Here is a 15920-nt window from a genome sequence, read left to right on the forward strand (position 1 = left end):
ACACATGAAAAAATGTTCATCATCACTAGCCATCAGGGAGATTCAAATTAAAACAACATTGAGATATCACCTGACACCAGTTAGAATGGCCAAAATTAGCAAGACAGGAAACAACGTGTGTTGGAGAGGATGTTGAGAAAGAGGAACCCTCTTACACTGTTGGTGGGAATGCAAGTTAGTGCAGCCACTTTGGAGAACAGTGTGGAGATTCCTGAAGAAATTAAAAATAGAGCTTCCCTATGACCCTGCAATTGCACTGCTGGGTATTTACCCCAAAGATACAGATGTAGTGAAAAGAAGGGCCATTTGTACCCCAATGTTTATTGCAGCAATGGCTACGGTCGCCAAACTGTGGAAAGAACCAAGATGCCCTTCAACGGATGAATGGATAAGGAAGATGTGGTCCATATACACAATGGAGTATTATGCCTCCATCAGAAAGGACGAATACCCAACTTTTGTAGCAACATGGACGGGACTGGAAGAAATTATGCTGAGCGAAATAAGTCAAGCAGAGAGAGTCAAGTATCATATGGTCTCACTTATTTGTGGAGCATAACAAATAACATGGAGGACATGGGGAGATGGAGAGGAGAGGGAGTTGAGGGAAACTGGAAGGGGAGATGAACCATGAGAGACTATGGACTCTGAAAAACAACTAGAGGGTTATGAAGGGGCGGTGGGGGAGTGGGGGGGTTGGGAGGTTGAGGGACCAGGTGGTGGGTAATGAGGAGGGCACGTACTGCATGGAGCACTGGGTGTGATGCCAAAACAATGAACACTGTTATGCTGTAAATAAACAAATAAAAATTAAAAAAAAAAAGAGTAACGTTGCAAAGCCTATAAACTCTGAAGCAGAGAAGATACCTTTAAACTATGAGATTGTCAGCACAGCACCCCTGGCAGAAGAGTATTTCTAATTCTCGTCATTCGTTCAAATAATGTATCTGTGATTTTATGCCCATGTGCCAAACACTATTCTAGCCTCTGACGTTGTAGTACTGGTCAAAAATAAAAATAAATTGCCTACTCTTAGAGAGCTTGAATCTTTGTGGAAAGAGGCAATGATAGAAAGATAGTAAGTGCAATGAAGAAGGCAGTAAATACTATGAAAAATGATAAAGTAGGCTAGAGGCACCTGGGTGGTGCAGTTGGCTAAGCTTCTGACTCTTGATTTCAGCTCAGGTATTAGGTCAGATAGTAGGGTCTTCAGACTGAATCCTGCACAGGGCTCTGTGTTCCGCGGGGCGTTTGCTGGGGGTTCTCCCTCTCCATCTCCCTCCGCCACTCCGTCTCATATATGCTTTCTCTTTCTCCCTCTCTCTAAAATAAATGTCTTTAAAAAAATAATAAAGGAGGTTAAAGGGATAGAGACCCATGGTGTGTCTAGGATTATGAGACTAATTTTTATTTTATGTAACGCTGTGAGTGTTGTTCTCATTAAAAGATGCCATTTAAATGGAGAAATGACTGAAATCCCTCCTTAGCTTAATACCTCTGACCTCAAAGGTCGTAACGCAGAGGTTTTAATACCTCTAAAATCAGAAAGGATAGGAGTGGGGTTTTTTGTTATTTCTGTTTGTTTTAAACTACTGAGGAAAGAGGATGTTAACAAGAATATGTTCTGCTTTTGCACTTGGTAGTGTATGGATTGGAACCAGAAAAGATAGGAAGGACTGTGGTACTGTCCAGGAGAAAAACAAGAGTATCCAAGTCCTCAGTGATGCTGAAAAGAAGGAAGCCAGCCAGTTTCAGCCTGAACCTAGGACGAGGCCTTGGGTCTTAGATGTTAGCTATATAATGACACAATATGTCATTACATATACACAATATATAATTACACAATATGTAAATATGTATAATTACACAATATGTAAAATGGAACTCATCCTTTAGCCCTAGACCAGTCTTCTGTTTCGATGTCAGATGGTATTCTATCAAACCTATCAAATTAGAAATCTCAAACTCAACGTCAATCTTACTTTGTCTCACCATCCTTATGTACACAATTAGCCATTCATTCCTACCCATCGTCTTACAGAACCATTTGCAAAATATGTCCCTTGCTTTTCTCTTTCTCTTGCTATGGCGTTCTTCTAGGCTTTTACAGATTCTTTCTTGAATTATTGCTACATCCTCACAGCTAGTCTTCCTGATAGCCGTCCTTTTTATATCCCAAACTGTGCACTGATCCCAGAACCATTTTCTTAAATAGAGCTGCTCTTTCTGTGCACTGACTTCAAGTCCTCTGAAGGCTCTTGTCTCATATGGTGATTTGAAACACAGGCCTAGGTTTGAACATGGTTATCACTTTATATTTTGTTTCTCTTTTCTGCCACCACAATATCCCATGACTTGGAAAACTCTGACCCTTCCTTCAAGATCCAGTTCGCATGTCACCATTGAGGAGGAAGGGAAATAGTTTTACACACTTGAGTCCTTTCATTTGGAAGGATCTCAACAAGCATGACTTTTGTGCTGTCTTTATTTTTCTTCTTAGGAGAAGTGGAAAGACTCTCATATTGGTGAGTTTGGGAGGAAAAACTGGGCATGCATGGTTCCATTCCCTCATCTCCTCTTTTTGGGAGCTGGCCTGTAGCAAGGGCATGTTTTTTCTCCTTTTTGCCATGTGGTAAAAGGGCCTACTAATTTCATCTTTCTAATTATGAGGTTTGGTATTACAAGCCCATTGTTACTACATATATGAGGCACCTGGCATAGATTAGGTGGTCAATTAATGATTGCTAAACAGATATTGAATGAATAATAAAAAAGTTGTTCTCTGTCAACTAGCAGAACTCTGACAAAGAAAAGTAGTATTTTGCTGTACCCCTTTCAGTTCCTATAGAAGAAGACTTCAGCATCTTCAGAAAGTATGAATTTCTCTTCAGAGGACCTTGGTTGTCTGTACACTAAAAAACATGTTGCGGTCCTTGGAAAATGCCCTACAGAGTCCTGTGTGCACCCTCAAGATTATAATTCAGGTTTGAAGTCCGGCTGAGACAGATCATTTTAATAAGCACCACAGAAAATTCTTCAAATGCAAATTGGCTACTGTCTTTAGGGTTTTAAAGAACTCTGTTTATATCTCATTACTGGGTTTATTCACATGCCTGTCTTCCCCAGCAGGTTATGAACTCATTAGGGGTATTTGTCTCAGAATTGCAAACATACAACCCAGAACATGGAACCTGGTAGCTAGTCAATCCATGTTTATCGAATCAGTGTTTGTTGATAAAGACACACATGGGATTTGTGCTTCTTTTTTTACTTATAAGGCCAGCATTTAGGGATATTCAAAAAGAGCACAGTGAAGACATTATTATTCCATTAAATGAGCTCTCACCATTAGCTTATGAAGAGTCCAGAATTCATGATTTTTTCAAACCATGTAGCTTATAGCATGTTTTTAAAAAAATAGTAAACATCTTTTTCTATACCTAATACATAATTTTACATTAAATTGTCATGAAATCTTCCTTTAAAGAACATGGTAAAATGATGTCATAAAAATCCCTACTGTATATAATGAATTATCTTTATTTTATCCCAAGAATTGTCCATATCTTAAACATATTAAATATTCTCCATTCTCCTAGCTTTCACTTGCATACATTTTTCATTTGACCTACAACAGCATGTTTGCTAAGCAACAGAAAGAGGAAAATCTTTCAAAACATAAATCCACAAATTCCCCTCAAGAGAGGAAAAGGCAATACTTGCTGCCTTGCTTAGGGAGTGAAAGGAAAGAGAAAAAAAAATCAGATCAGCTTCTTCGCAGCTGTGCTTGGGAATTCAAGGCCACACCTGGAGCGGGTGAAACTCCTCTGATTATAGACCTTCGGCTGAAAGGAAAAGTTGCTGCCTGAAAAAGCAGACTGTGTCTTTGGGGATTCCCTCTGGCTGTTTTAGTATTTAACAAATGTAATAGCTGAAGCTTTATGTTCTGAAAATAGCATGAAGCCTGTAGGAGCTCTGTGTTTCTTCTTGAAAATTCCCGCTGTGAATGTAAGTGTTTAAAATGTATTCAGACGTTGGCAGTGTATCAACTAGAAACATCTCCCTAAGTCTCTTTCTTTTATTTTAGAGTAAAATTATTTAATATATAATACCTACGTAATTTAATGTGTAATACCTACATAACATGTAGGTATGTTATGAGTATGGTATTTGATATGCTGATTACAAGCATAAAATTTTGCAAATGCTTTATAGTTTCAGGTTGAGATACACACATATTTTAAGTCTGAACATCAAACAGCACATTTACATATGAGGTATACCCTGACGAAAATAAAACACACATATTCGTTCTTGGCTTCCAGAAAATAAGTCTTCATATCAGTGGTAAAATGATGTCTTTCTGACTTTATCATCTTAAGACAACTGTTAAATACTTTGTGGCATGATATTCATACTCAAAATCCTAAGATGAGGTTAGGCAGAAAAGTACTTAACTTCCATAATCATGCATTGTCTTCACATGAAATTTAAATGTGATTTTGATCAAAATATCCTAGTGGCACAGGAGTAAAAAGCGCATCTAATAGTAAATGCTATTTTCATGGCATTAAGTTGAGGGAACTTTTGATTGAAGGGCAGCATTTGGGAGTTATTTTCATTAAAATCGGTGATTTGCAGGAGATCACAAAGAGACGTACCGTTTAAAAAGCCACCCAGGAAGAAGTGCCAAAGTGTTTGAACTAATATTGCCAACTACATTGTCAATAAGTTTGCCCTGGAATTTAAGGTAAAAATTGGCTGGAAAACTATATTTTGAGTTTTTATTAATAGTAATAATGAATAAAAACACCCTAGAGATTTTGGAAATACATCAGTATCATCATCACTAACTTTCATTAGAATGAGGAATACTTAAAAGCTTAATAGATGGGATCCTAGACCATTAAAGCATTCCTGTTAGTTCTTGAGATTTATTTTGGTGGTCATAAGAAAATATAAAATGTCAGTCATGTAAACTGATTTTATACGATCTTTATAAGTAATGTGGCAGAGAGAAGATTTGGTAAATAATTGCAGACACATGGACCATTTGTTGAGGAATAAAAAGCATGTGATAGAAATTCTTAACTATTAATCCCGGTGGACAGTACCCAAGAAATAATTTTGTGATTGTTCTTGTCTCAGAGTCAAAGTAAGGTTTCATTAAAATGGGCTGCTAGGGTGTCAGAACACATATTTACTGGTTTGGAGTGTTTCCCAAAGTTCTGTAGTATTAAATGGCATTTTTCACAGTTTATAAGATCATATTGACTCTTTTCATCCTATATTTCTTTCAGTTGAAAACATAAATTATTGACGATGAAAACAACTTTAGTGAGGAAATCAGAGAACTTGGGTTTATATGCTGATTTTGGCACGAACTAGATATTAAATCTTTAGAAATAAAGCTTAATTTCAGTCTCAGCTTTAATGCTGTAAAATAAAGTAGATGGACTACATAATATAGTGTTCAATTTTCTTGAACATTTTTCAATCAACAGATTTATTGAATGTTTCTTATGGGCCTGGTGCCTTCTATGTGAGGCACACCCCTGGGTAGTATGAATATTGTCGTAAAGCAGATTAGATTCACCCAGCTATGGAGTTTACACTCTGCTGGGATTGACAATAAACAAATAATTAAATAAGTATATGATTTTAAATAGCAATAAGTGTAATAGCAACCAAGGAAGGAAATAACAAATCACTGGAATGAGGAGCTATTTGACTGACAATACGAAGGATCCAGTCATGTAAACACCTTGTAAGAACTTTCCCCACAGAGGTAAGGAAAAGTGCCATAATTATGTCATACAAATGAGCTTGTACCATGGATCAAGGATACATGCAGTATTGCTTGAACATGGTAACCTAAAAGGAGGTGGCCATAAAAAGGTGTACGAAGTAGTTTGGGTTATTAGAGTTTGGTGAGGAGTTTGGATTTTATTTCAAGTGCTATGGAAAGCCATTTGAGAGTTTAAATAAGATTGATGTCTGATGTGACTTAATTTAGCTAGCAAAAAGTTTGATATGCTGACTGTGTGGAGAGGACCATTTTGTGTTATGTGTTGTGCCCAATTACATGTACATGCTTATGTATATGAATGCATGAATATGGACATTAATATATATACACATATCTATATATGATGAGAAATCAAGTTGAATCATTTAATCAAATTTGATTTAATGAATTAAATTGAAATGATCCCATACATTTTCCCTCTATTAATTGAAAAATTAATATGAATCTAGTTGAGTAATAAGGATATTCAATAAAAACCTAGTTGTTATATGTGAAGAAAGACGGTATGAGATATTAATTGGTACTTGGAGGTTGGCTGTTCGCTCTGGCTGTGCAGCCGGGCAGTAGATCAGTAGCAATGATGAACAGACGGAAAACCTGTAAGATACTTTTTTTTTCTTTCAAATTGACTGTGAGATTAAAGTTTTTAGATGAAGAGGACAAAGTCCAAACAACTAGAATAAGCATCTTTCAAAACAAAAGTTATAAAATTGAGCTGTCAGATCTCTAAAGAAGTCTTCTATTCAGCAGAAAAGGGGGTTTGAAGGAACATTGCTAGTAAATGTTACTGGAAAATAAGATAATTTCACCTTTAAGTTATACATACTTTGATTTTATTATATATAATTATAAGTCACATCATATTCTTTTGAGGGCAGAATGACACATGAATGACTAAGTAAATAAAGTCTAGTTTGTAGTCTGTGTACTTACATGCTTGATATGGAAATTATTTTTTGTAACGTTACTAATTTAGATGCACTTCATAGGAGTGCTTGAGCTACTGACCCTTTTTCAGCCTTTGAACCTCGTTAGTGGCACATGTTTTTAAATGACACAAACTCAAAGTGAAAGCCATACTTTTTACCCTCCGGTGTTTCTCCCTCCCTCCAATTGCTTTCTCCTCTCTTTTTGTATTCTTCAGTGACAAAAGCATTTAGAGCTGTTCCTGGCACGTAGTAACTATATACTAAGACAATGGTCATGGTATTAGTTACCACAATAGTTGTTCATGACACTATTTACTATATCTACTGACCCAGAAATTTCAGTGACCTTTACTCATTCCTCTTAGTTCACAGCCATTTCATATACTTTTGCCATAAATTGTCTGTCATCATATGCTCTAATTAAATCTCATTGATGGGACACTGGCCTTTCTTCTCTGTTCCATTCTCATTGAGTTAGTTGGGGCCCACATCATCTCATCTTTGTACAAGTATCACCCAAGGGAGAGGACCCATGTTCTGGACTCTACTTTTTTTTTTTAAGATTTATTTATTTTTTTGAAGAGAGAGAGCACGTGAGCAGGAGGGACAGAGGGAGAGGGAGAAAGACTCTCAAGCAGACTCCACGCTGAGCTTGGAGAAAGACTCAGGGCTCAGTTTCATGACTCTGAGATCAGAAAGTGAGCTGAAACCAAGAGTCAGTTCCTTAACTGACTGTACCACTCAGGCGCCCCATGAACTGCACTCTTTAGGGGGACACCTTCTGATCCACCCCAGCCAATCCCCAGGGGTGAGTCATTTATGGAGCCAAGGGGAATGCACTTTCTTAACCCTAACATCCTTCTAAACCAGGATTCCAGGACTTTTAAAGAACCTTTTTGCTGGTTCTGTCTTTCCAAGGTTGTGGGGGGTACTCACAGTCAACTATTCTTTGTTTTGGTTTTTGGTTTTTGGTTTTTGTTTTGTTTTGTTTTGTTTTGTTTTGTTTTTGTATCATGGAGGTCGGTGGTAGTGGCAGGGGATGGTTTTTGGTCTGGGGTCCTTGTGGTGAACAGGAATGCTGGAGGAGGAGACAGAAGACAGACACAGACTGGCCTCCATGCACACCTTTGCCCTCTCCCAAAAACATTAGTAAGGTCTGTTTGGACAAATGCAACCATTACATCATAAGCCTTCCTTTCTCTAGTCTGCTTGCTTCTTTCTCTAGTTTAAGGCATTCTTGTGTCTTCTCACTGGTTACAGGGAAAGTCCAGCCTTGGCGAGACATACAAGGCCTTCATCTTCTGTCTTGGGTTCATCTTTGAGGATCATTCTGCATCTCAGTCTCGGCATTACACTTTCCATGCCTTCTGCATGTTGTACTTTTCCATACACATTGTGCTCTTTCACATTCGTGTGTAGAAACTGCAGGACTTTCCACTTCCTGGAAGACCTTTCCCAGTTTACTGCCTTTAAGAATATGTTCATTTGGGTGCCTGGGTGCCTCAGTGGGTTAAAGCTTCTGTCTTTGGCTCAAGTCATGATCTCAGGGTCCCGAGATCGAGCCCTGCATTGAGCTTTCTGCTCAGCAGGGAGCCTGCTTCCCCATCTCTCTCTGCCTCTCTGCCTACTTGTGATCTCTCTCTGTCAATTAAATAAATAAAATCTTAAAAAAAATAAAGATCTTTAAAAAAAAGAATATGTTCATTTATTCCTCTAGACTCAGGTTGAATGCAGCCCTTTCTATAAAGATTTTCTGGTTCCCTATAGAGTGTTTCTAGCTCCTCTGCATAGTTGCCCACTCTCTAGCTTTCTTTGATTATAATGTTTTTTCTTTGACATTGTGCTTATTTCTTTGAGGATCTGCCTCCTTTGCTGGAACCTGAATTAGTCAAGGACAGAGGTCTCACTTATCTAAGTCTTTAAATTATCTTCCTCCTCAACCTGCCTCCTTGTTCCTGTAGGAGAAACTCACTGTATGTTTTCAGGGAAAAATAAAAACAAGGGAAGGAAGAATGATGTATCCCCTTTAGTCTTATCCTCCCTGTGGAGGCCGCTTCTGTCGTTTGTCTTATCTCTTTCTTTAATTTCAACCTATCAGTCTGGTCCTTTGTTAGTGGAGAATGGAATATGGAATTACACATGACTTAGGCCTTCCAAATTTAGAAATAATTATAAATTTCTCAGTATTCACTATCTTGTTTGTCAGAATTGATAGTTATAAGGAATTATTTATATGTAAATAATATGTACATTTGCTTTTTTGATAAAAGAGAAAATATATTATTTTGCCAGGCTCTTTATTTTGTTTTGGAAAATTGTATACTATACTCATGATCTGAACACCAAAACTTATTTTTATTCTTAGTTCAAGTTGAAGCTGTAAGGCACAGAGATTCTATAGGTTTGGGACCTTAAATGGAGATATTTTACTGTAACGTGGGCAGAGCAAAATTCAGAGACAACCACATATTATTTTCAAGTGAATTCTGTGATTATCTGGATATAATTGTACTAGTGAAGTAATATGAGTTCTTAACATGTGAAATTTGAGAGAGTTTTAATATTGGGGAGAGTTCTTAATATGGAAATAGATAAGTCCTTGTTTCATAACATTTTTGAGAAAAAAGATGTAAAAAAGCAATTATAAAATAATGAAAACATTAATCTACCTTCTTTTGTAATTTTAAAATTTCTGGAAAATTTAACAGTACCAAATGGAGGGAACTGAATTAGGCACCAGGCACTGTACTAATCACTCTGTATGTTATTTTATTATTTCATTTAGTCATTGTTAATTAGGAAGGTATCATCCCCATGCTACGGTTTATGAGATGGTTACTTGAATATACTAAGTAATCTGTTCAAAGTCATAGAGTTAGTACTTTTAGAACCAAGATTCAGAGGTATTTTATATGGATAAGAAAACCTACTTTAAGAAAAATTGCAGTTAGTTAACATACAGTGTTACTTTGCTTTCTGGTGTACAACACGGTGATTTGGCCATCCCATACATCACTCAGTCACAGTGTGATCAGTCCCCTTCACCTGTTTCACCCCCACCCCCTCTGGTAACTTTTTTTTTTTTTTTTGGCCAATTTTAAATACAGTTTTATTTAAGACATTGCATTTTCCACTTAACAATACAGTGCTTATAAAGTGCAATGTTTATTTCCTTTCCCTGTGCACATATTCCATATTCAAGTATCAAGAATGCCCAGTTTTTTTGCTATAGCAGCTCAACGTTACAACTGCCATGGAATTTGCTACAAATTTGGGTCCTTTGAATATTGTGTGTGGAACAATGCTCAACCTATTTATTCTCAGGTTGGTTTAGTCAACCTCTTCAATGGTGGGCTCAGAGGAGGCACCACCAGAGGGAGGAGCTCCACCACCAGAGAAGCCTCCAGGCATTCCTTCTGGCATGCCTCCTGCACTCTGGTACAGCTTGGTGATGATGGGGTTGCAGACTTTCTCCAGCTCTTTCTGCTGGTGTTCAAATTCTTCCTTCTCTGCAGTCTGGTTCTTATCAAGCCAGTTGATGATTTCATTGCACTTGTCAGGAATCTTCTGTTTGTCTTCATCATTTATCTTGCCCTGAAGTTTTTCATCTTCAACAGTTGCTTTCATTTTGAATGCGTAAGACTCAAGTGAATTCTTGGAAGACACTTGTCCTGCTGTTTCTCATCTTCAGCTTTGTACTTCTCAGCTTCCTGGACCATGCGCTCAATATCTTCCTTGCTCAAACGGCCCTTGTCATTAGTGATGGTAATCTTGTTCTCTTTTCCTGTGCTCTTATCCACGGCAGAGACATTGAGGATACCATTAGCACCAATATCAAAAGTGACCTCAATCTGAGGGATACCACGAGGGGCAGGAGGTATGCCTGTGAGTTCGAACTTTCCAAGTAGGTTGTTGTCCTTGGTCATGGCACGCTCACCTTCATACACCTGAATAAGCACACCAGGCTGGTTGTCGGAGTACGTAGTGAAGGTCTGTGTCTGTTTGGTAGGAATGGTAGTATTACACTTGATGAGAACAGTCATGACTCCTCCAGCAGTTTCAATGCCAAGAGAAAGTGGAGTGACATCCAACAGCAGCAAATCTTGAACATTTTCAGATTTGTCTCCAGAAAGGATGGCTGCCTGGACAGCTGCACCATAAGCAACAGCCTCATCAGGATTGATGCTCTTATTCAGTTCTTTTCCATTGAAGAAATCTTGGAGAAGTTTCTGGATCTTGGGGATACACGTAGAACCACCCACCAGGACAATATCGTGGATCTGAGACTTGTCTAACTTGGCATCCCGAAGGGCTTTCTCTACAGGGTCCAGGGTGCCATGGAACAGGTCAGCATTTAATTCTTCAAACCAGGCATGAGTGATAGAGGTATAGAAGTCGATTCCTTCAAACAGAGAATCAATCTCAATACTGGCCTGGGTGCTGGAAGAAAGTGTATGCTTAGCACGTTCACAAGCAGTACGGAGACGACGAACTGCCCTCTTGTTTTCACTGATACCTTTCTTATATTTGTGCTTGAACTCTGCAATAAAATGGTTGACCATTCAATTGTCAAAGTCTTCTCCACCTAAGTGGGTGTCTCCAGCTGTGGACTTCACCTCAAAGATACCATTCAATAGTAAGGATTGACACATCAAAAGTGCCACCTCCTAAGTCAAAGATCAGCACATTCCCTTCAGCTCCAACTTTTTTGTCTAAGCCATAAGCAATAGCAGCAGCAGTTGGCTCATTGATGATTCGAAGTACATTGAGACCAGCAATAGTTCCAGCATCTTTGGTGGCCTGACGCTGAGAATCATTGAAGTACACATGTACTGTGACAACTGCATTGCTAACCGTCTTCCCAAGATAAGCCTCTGCGATTTCCTTCATTTTCGTCAAAACCATGGAAGACACCTCCTCCGGATAAAAGCTTTTTGTCTCTCCCTTGTATTCTACTTGGACCTTGGGCCTGCCAGCATCATTCACCACCATGAAAGGCCAGTGCTTCATATCAGACTGGACAACAGCATCATCAAATCTCCGTCCAATCAGGCGTTTGGCATCAAAAACTGTGTTGGTGGGATTCATCGCAACTTGGTTCTTCGCGGCATCACCGATCAATCGTTCGGTGTCCGTGAAGGCGACATAACTTGGGGTGGTCCGGTTTTCCCTGATCATTGGCAATTATTTCCACTTTCCCGTGCTGGAAGACACCCACGCAGGAGTAGGTGGTGCCAAGATCAATGCCAACTGCAGGTCCCTTAGACATGGTTGCTTCTGTGTGGGCCTGGCAGGGGTGGAGAACAACACAGCAACCCAAAAACCTAGCCCCGCATTCAATGAGGGCCCTCTGGTAACTTCTGGTTCATTCTCAATATTTAAGAGTCTTTTTTGGTGTGTTACCGCTTTTTCTCTTTGTTTGGAAGAAAGCTTTTAACCATTATACTGTAAATCTTAGACTGGATGTGGTAAGGCTCACAGAAGTGCAAAGGGATGCTGAGAAATAGTTAAAGAAATCTGAATGTCCGTGAGCTGTATCATGTCTAAAAAAACAAGTCATCTGCCATTTTCTCTCTGAAGAATTTTAGTATGTTTAAATAGCAGAAAAGTTGAGGATATTTCCTGGGGATTAAGGACTGCCTAGAATTAAAGGCCAAATGCTTCAACAACTTCTCCTAGTCAAAGATAAATTCTCAGGAAATGCCTTGTATCCTCATCATCATTGTTTAATTGAAAGTTCCTTACTTGAATTTACCACCTTCCTAAGCTTTTGTTAATTATTACTGTTGAGGCCTCCGTAATAAATAACCTTTCTCTGTGATTTGATATCCATACACTAAATAACCTTTCTCTGTGATTTGATATCCATACACTCCTCCCATTCCCAAATGTGTTCCTGGAGAAAAAAAAAATCTTTTTTAATATACCTTGTAAAATGTATATATTAATTTATTCCTTAATTGTAAAATATGATAATATTAGTTTGTTCCAATGATATTTAAAGCAAAATACAACTTAAAATCTCTCTACCGCCATCCTATAAATGACATCCTTGCCTAGGAGAATGACACTATTAATTTCCAAGTCATCTTGAATCCAGATCACTTCCTGTAGATATCTTATTTATAACTGTAAGACAAATAACTGAAAGAGCCCAGCCAAGACAATTTACTTTTACTTTTGGGGGAAATGAAAATCGTGACACCTACTGAATGATTTGTTCATTTGAACACTGACTGAAAATCCCACGTATGAGGAATGGGAATTTTTTTTTCAAACTACAAGCAGAATTTTTTTTTCCCTGCCCCCCTCCCATGCCCCTCATGGCTCTTCAGCTAAGTCCTCTTTTACCATTTTAGAATGCGGGGCCATCTGTAAGTTGCTCCCTTGGCCTCATGTGAGAACAGTTAACATGGGGAAAGAGGTAGACATGCTTGGTTTGTGTCTTCAGAGTATTATCATTCGTGGCTGCCTTTTATATGCCTTCTTTAAGAGTGTAGTCTGCAGTCCCCCTCCGGGAGCTCTGGGGGCGGGTGAAGAATGAGGCTCAGGAAAGGTCAGAGGAAGGTGCATCCTGGGAGTGTGTCACTCCCTGGCTTTCAGGAAGGGACAATCTGGCCCCCCGTCAGAGTGGTCTGTGCGGCCTTCTCAGTGTGGCAAGCTTCCTCCCATTCATGCCTCGGTCAGTAGTCATGGCTCGGATAGGAGGGGCTCTCCTAGGTTTCAAACTCCCCTTCTAGGAACATGTTTCCATCATCCACCATTTCCTGCGATTGTTGTGCCGCAAGCTGAAAAAGCTGTGCCTCGCTGGGAACAGGCGGGACCCTGGAACTCTGCTTTTCCTGCCTGTCACCTGAATTAAAGCCAGAGGGAAGGGAAGGGATATAGTGCATTAGGACATCTCCACTGAAAATGGAATTTTACAAAAAAGTCCTAGAAACTTAACAGCTAATTCCTGTATGGATGCCTTAATTTATGCAGACCTAGAACCAAGTAGGAAAGAAAGGTCGTCTTTCCAAAGTTGGGTTTATACTTTTCTTGAAATATTCTCTCTCCTCCCCACTTCTTTTTTTACACGTTGTGGCATTCTAAGCTACCATACTTGAAAATGATTAAATAGAACTGGAGATGAATCCCATTCCTATATTTTCTCTTGGTTTCTTATTGCCAAGTAAAACCCTTGTGTAGTGACCATCCAGCCAGTGGCCGACTGTGTAGTCTGGGTCAGACTGTTCCAGAAACTTTCTGAACATTTCTCAGGCTCTCTGTCGAATTGTTGTTTCTACGGTATTTATTAATAAAATGGGTGTTAAAAAATAATGAACGGTAGCCTATAAATTCTTCCTGGTAATCTTTTGCCATAGGAAATTGCACAGGCTACTTAATAGATATTTTACAAACTTCTATCCATCATATCCTATATGGAAATCACAGTCATATTACCCAAAAGGAAAAGACTTCTCTTATTCTCCATCAGTATGAAAATGTCTTTAAATCAAGAGTGACATTTCGTCCAGTGCCAGGGGAAGTGTATAATATCTATGCCTTTCTTCTACCCAACAAAAAAATGGAAAATGACATAAAATTAAAGATTGTTTTTATTATCACAGCAAGAGGGGATTTAGTCTTGTTAACACAAAAATTTTTTTCATTAACAATTTTCACACATAAGTAAACTTTAAAGGTTGTATGGTTATGTCATGGCATAACAGAGTCTGTTAAATAAACAAAACTGACCCACGTGTCACACTGGAAATTGTATGTTAAAATTCTGGTGGTATAAGTTGCCTAGAACTTTGATGCTTCTGTTTTGAAAAGAGAAAAAAAACTCCTTTTGACATATTTATCTGTTTGCTGTAAATTAGAATTATCAGCTAAGCAAAAATATTAGCGAGGGAACCATGAACATAATTATATTCCAGGCATTTCTTAGTTTAGTTAAATATGGAAACAAAACTAAAGAATGCTTATTATAAGTATTTTATTTTTTTAATCCCCTCACCTCATTTTCTTGATGTTTCAGAGAGAGGATTTAAAAAAAAAAATAAGTCATTTGCTGTTTTTCTTGTTTGCTTTTTAATTTGTTAAAAAAACTCTTCTTCCACAGAGAATTATTCTGTTTGAACTGTTCTGGAGAGAACTTAAGCAGCTGTGATGTGATTCTGATATTCAGTGGACCCTTTCTGGAAGTTTCTTTAGCCACCAAGGAGATCCCCCAGAGTAATGTCTGAAACTGTTGACCCTGCTTTCCTGAGCCCTCGACACAACTGGCCAGCAGGGCGCAGTGCCTTTCTTGGCTTTTGCTTTATTTTTCAGGATATTTCCTGGCCTCGTTGTGATCACTTTTTCATTGTCAGCCAGCTCGTGAACTCTCAGGAACAGACATCCTCACAAACAAAATGACATTATGAAAAACAGACCCTGGATATTGGCACATCAGCAAAACAGATGGGGATTTGGAAAAGAAAAAAAAAGCAGGGGGAACTTTTTTAGAAAGATTGGCATGGATCTCCTACATGTATACAAAATGTTGCTCCATTCTTTACCACCCAAAGCAATACAAATTTTAACTCAAACAAGTGGCTTTCTAATGTAACTACATTAAAGGAGAACATATTGCCTGAATTGATAGAAGGGATTTAATTATAAGATTTTTAGAAGTTGCTTGACAAATCTCTGGGTTATTGGTAATGAATTTATATTTAAGAACCTCAGAAGCTCACTAAATTTAAACAATCAAACCAAAATTTCTGTAAGATTTGTTTTATGTAATATTAAGTATTTATTTTGAATATAATCCTTCGCCTGTCTAATTCACTCAGTTCAAAGTAATGATTGGCCAAAGACTTGTGAAGTAAAGATTTTTTCCTAACATTGAGATCTAACATTTATTAAGAATTTACAGTGGATTAGGCACTATATTAAAATCTACATTATCTCAGACACAATAACCCTATGATGAAGATAATTTTATTGTCTCATTTTTTTTTTTAACAATGAAGAAACTGAGGATCAGGCAATGTGTTCTAGTCTACACTTAGCACATACGGGAGACGGACCGGGCCCCTTGCAGCCGGTTCAGAGCCCCTGCTCTCAGCTGCTGCACCCTCCTCCATAACTCCCTGGATCAGCCTTTCTCGATTGCTGTGCTTTTCCGCTTTGGTTACACATTAAATAATCTG

General features: G+C 38.4%; 1 pseudogene; it reads right to left on the reverse strand.

Annotated features, from left to right (window-relative positions):
- Positions 1-9828: 9828 nt before the first annotated feature.
- Positions 9829-12066, reverse strand: LOC123951151 (annotated as a pseudogene).
- Between the last annotated feature and the right edge of the window lie 3854 nt (positions 12067-15920).

The sequence above is a fragment of the Meles meles genome, chromosome 9, assembly GCF_922984935.1.
Source record: "Meles meles chromosome 9, mMelMel3.1 paternal haplotype, whole genome shotgun sequence".
Classification (NCBI taxonomy): Eukaryota; Metazoa; Chordata; class Mammalia; order Carnivora; family Mustelidae; genus Meles; species Meles meles.